The sequence below is a fragment of the Homarus americanus genome, unplaced genomic scaffold (genome assembly GCF_018991925.1).
Source record: "Homarus americanus isolate GMGI-L3 unplaced genomic scaffold, GMGI_Hamer_2.0 scaffold48406, whole genome shotgun sequence".
NCBI classification, from domain to species: domain Eukaryota; kingdom Metazoa; phylum Arthropoda; class Malacostraca; order Decapoda; family Nephropidae; genus Homarus; species Homarus americanus.
Window position 1 is genome coordinate 3242597 of NW_024753828.1, and position 4514 is coordinate 3247110.

A 4514-nucleotide genomic window follows, 5' to 3' on the forward strand; every position below is an offset into this window, starting at 1 on the left:
CACAGACCCTGAAAGGAAACACGAATCATTGTCTTCAATAAAAACAAATTTTATTTAATTCCATGGATTACTGTTATTAATAATTAAGAAAAAGGCTCATTATACACATGTTATCAAGAAATATATTTGCTATACAAAGACATGATTTATTAAGAGTGTTGTGACGGCACCGAGTGTGAGCTCTTTCAAGACAAAACTTGACCAACACTGGAGCAGGTTCAGGTACATTCAGGAGCTGGTGCATGCCCAGTACTTGCCAACAGTGCCTGACAGAGACGTGACCGATCGCCCGGGCGGCTAGCGAGCCGATCTTTTGGTGAAGAAGATAAATGAAAAGGAAAAGTAATCAGAGACGTGACCGATCGCCCAAGCGGCTAACAAGCCGATCAGTGGCGAAGAGGATAAAAGTAAAAGTAAAAGACTTGTTATACAAAGAATAAATCATATAATGATTGATATTCTTCACTTCTTTTAACTACACCAAATGAGCGGGTCGTTAGCCTCAATTTCAATTGTTTATTCCTTGATAGAGGAAGCAGGATCCTAGTGCTGTCACTAGGTACTGTGGGGTGTTTAAGGTGTTTGGTTCACACTCAGGATGGGATGGAGAAAGGAAACTCACAATGTGCTCTCTGTATACATGTTGTATTGGATGTACAATGCAGCTTGGTGCTGGGAAGGCAGCATGGTTACAAGCGTTGAGTAGAGAGAGCTTGTGGGTCGCCATGCTCGCCGGCGGGAGCGAGGACCACCAGGCGGCGGAGGAGGAGATGTTGCTGGCTGGTTGGTGTAGGTAGAAAGAGAGAGGTCACCGCGAGGTCAGGTCTTAAATAACGGGGGTAGGTGTGGCTTAGTAGTTGACCCCCGCTCCGTGATGTATGGCGGCCCTGGTTGACCTAGACCACGAGGCATACACTGGGGAATTGGTGGGGTCGGCTACTCAGCGACAAACAGCGTTTGTAGGGGAGAAATCCACTACAATACTCCCCCTTCCCTCCAGGCGGTGTAGGAGACTTGTTGTCTGCAGGGTTGCATAGCACATGTGAGGCAGAACGGGCGGTGCATGCCTCATGTGAGACAACGGCGATGGCGTGGATGAGCCGGTCGCTGGAGACAACTGTCTAGATACACAATATCTGTGGGAGTAGAGAGGGAGAAAAAGGGTGTGTGGAGGCGATGAATGTTGTGCTTCCCTCACGGCAGGTACAGAGTCGTCAGATGCGCCTGCTGGGGTGTGTGGGCCTGGGTCAGGAGCAGGGGCTGCGTCAGCAGAAGCGGATGAGGGCTCGTGACAGCAGCTGGGTCCACAACAGCAGCAGGGTGCAGGACATTAGCAGGGAGTACCTGAGGGAGAAAAGAGGGGTGGTGGGTCCGCACTCAGGAACAGGGGCCGCGTCAGGAGAAGCGGCAGGGGGTACTGCTGGGCCGGGGTCGGTGTCTGAGGCAGGACGGGTGTGTTGGTCCGCGTCAGGAGCAGGGGCCGCATCAGGGGCGGCAGGGGTTACTGCTGGGCCGGGGGCGGCGTCTGAGGCAGGACGAGTGTGCTGGGGTCGGTAGGACGTGGTGTTTGGGGCAGGAAGAGGAGCTGGTGTCTGCTTAGAGAAGCAGTGCTGCTCTAGGGTGTCTAACCTGCGGTTTAGAGACAGTAGCTGTAGAGCCGATGAGAGCTGCTTCTGGGTGGATAAGCCAGTCTTCCATGTTGCTTGAAGACTGGGAGCGTGATCTGTTTCTCCTCCATCCTGTGTGAGTGCGAATCTCCGGGAGACACTATTGTGGGGTTCAAGATGTTTGGTTCACACTCAGGATGGGTTGGAGAAAGGAAACTGACAATGTGCTCTCTGTATTCATGTTGTATTGGATGTACAATGCAGCTTGGTGCTGGGAAGGCAGCATGGTTACAAGCGTGATGTAGAGAGAGCTGGTTGGTGAGGATGCTCACAGGAGGACAGCTTGTGGGTCGCCATGCTCGCCGGCGGGAGCGAGGACCGCCAGGCAGGCGGAGGAGGAGGTGTTGCTGGCTGGTTGGTGTAGGTAGAAAGAGACAGGTCACCACGAGGTCAGGTCTTAAATAGCGGGGGTAGGCGTGGCTTAGTAGTTGACCCCCGCTCCGTGATGTATGGCGGCACTGGTTGACCTAGACCACGAGGCACACACTGTGGAATTCGTGGGGTCGGCTACTGCAGCGACAAACAGCGTTTGTAGGGGAGAAATCCACTACAATACTCCCCCTTCCCTCCAGGCGGTGTAGGAGACTTGTTGTCTGCAGGGTTGCATAGCACATGTGAGGCAGAACGGGCGGTGCGTGCCTCATGTGAGACAACGCGATGGCGTGGATGAGCCGGTCGCTGGAGACAACTGTCTAGATACACAATATCTGTGGGAGTAGAGAGGGAGAAAAAGGGTGTGTGGAGGCGATGAATGTTGTGCTTCCCTCACGGCAGGTACAGAGTCGTCAGATGCGCCTGCTGGGGTGTGTGGGCCTGGGTCAGGAGCAGGGGCTGCGTCAGCAGAAGCGGACTAGGGCTCGTAACAGCAGCTGGGTCCACGACAGCAGCAGGGTGCAGGACATTAGCAGGGAGTACCTGAGGGAGAAAAGAGGGGTGTGTGGGTCCGCACTCAGGAACAGGGCCCGCGTCAGGAGAAGCGGCAGGGGGTACTGCTGGGCCGGGGTCGGCGTCTGAGGCAGGACGGGTGTGTAGGTCCGCGTCAGGAGCAGAGGCCACATCAGGGGTGGCAGGGGTTACTGCTGGGCCGGGGCGGCGTCTGAGGCAGGACGGGTATGCTGGGGTCGGTAGGACGTGGTGCTTGGGGCAGGAAGAGGAGCTGGTGTCTGCTTAGAGAAGCAGTGCTGCTCTAGGGTGTCTAACATGCGGTTTAGAGACAGTAGCTGTAGAGCCGATGAGAGCTGCTTCTGGGTGGATAAGCCAGTCTTCCATGTTGCTTGAAGACTGGGAGCGTGATCTGTTTCTCCTCCATCCTGTGTGAGTGCGAATCTCCGGGGGTCACCATTTGTGGGGTATAGTACTGTTTGTGTTCACACTCAGGATGGGATGGAGAAAGGAAACTCACAATGTGCTCTCTGTATACATGTTGTATTGGATGTACAATGCAGCTTGGTGCTGGGAAGGCAGCATGGTTACAAGCGTTGAGTAGAGAGAGCTGGTTGGTGAGGGTGCTCAGAGGAGGACAGCTTGTGGGTCGCCATACTCGCCGGCGGGAGCGAGGACCACCAGGCGGCGGAGGAGGAGGTGTAGCTTGCTGTGGCTGTAGCTAGAAGAAGAGAGAGGTCACCACGAGGTCAGGTCTTAAATAGCGGGGATAGGCGTGGCTTAGTAGTTGACCTCCGTGATGTATGGCGGCGCTGGTTGACCCAGACCACGAGGCATACACTGGGGAATTCAAGGGTCGGCTACTCAGCGACAAACAGCGTTTGCAGGGGAGAAATCCACTACACTAGCATATCTCGGGGACCAGGCGGGGCGGTCCGACTAATTACCCAAATGTACCCAAATATAGCCGCAATGAAGTCAAATAATGGTTCTACATGAATAAATCGGACTGCTAATCACTTCTCGACTAGTATTTGGTGTCAGAAAGTCACAAAAAATTGGAAAACTTAATTTAATCTGAGTTGTGTTGTGTTAGGTTAGGTTAGCTTAGATTAGGTTAGGTACATGCACTTGATCTATTAACTCAGATTAAAGTAAGTTTTCCAATTTTTTGTGACTTTCTGACACCAAATACTAGTCGAGAAGTGATTAGCAGCCCGATTTATTCATGTAGGACCATTATTTGACTTCATTGCGGCTACATTTGGTTAATTAGTCGGACCCTTTAATTGGCCCTCCTTTGGACATTTACAATCAACTGACATTCTCTAGCATATTTCGGGGACCAGACGTGGCCACAGTGGCAGTGGGTGGTCATTACACATATAAGATAGATAAATAAGGTATTTTGAGTTCTAACAAACAAAAACTTGAATTTTATGAAAACAAAATGAGCGGCTAAACCCGCACCGCCAAATAAAAATGAGTTAATAATTACCGGTAATGTCACGTAAGGTTAATGCATATGAAGGTAAAAAATAGATAAATATATATACAGTAACTAGTCAATAATAAAGGTACTATAGAAGAAATTTATATTGCCGTATCACTCACTAATTCATTTAGGTAATTAACACATCAACAATTTATTTCAACAACAGAAAATTATCCAACATCTAATTTATTAAAATGTTAGTATAAGACTATAAGACGACAGGTAAGGTAAAGTGTTCTAGATTATTCTTCTTCAGTCTATCATCTACCATGTATGTTGTTACTCTTATTTATTTCCGGATACATAAGTCTTAATAAAAATAAATACCCCATTTTTATTGTTTATAGTTTTATATAATATAATGATAAAAACATCTTATATTAAAATAGAACATACAATAATATAAAAAATGTAAAGAATCATAATATTTTAATGTAAAGTAGAATTAATGAGTCATGTGAGGATAGTAC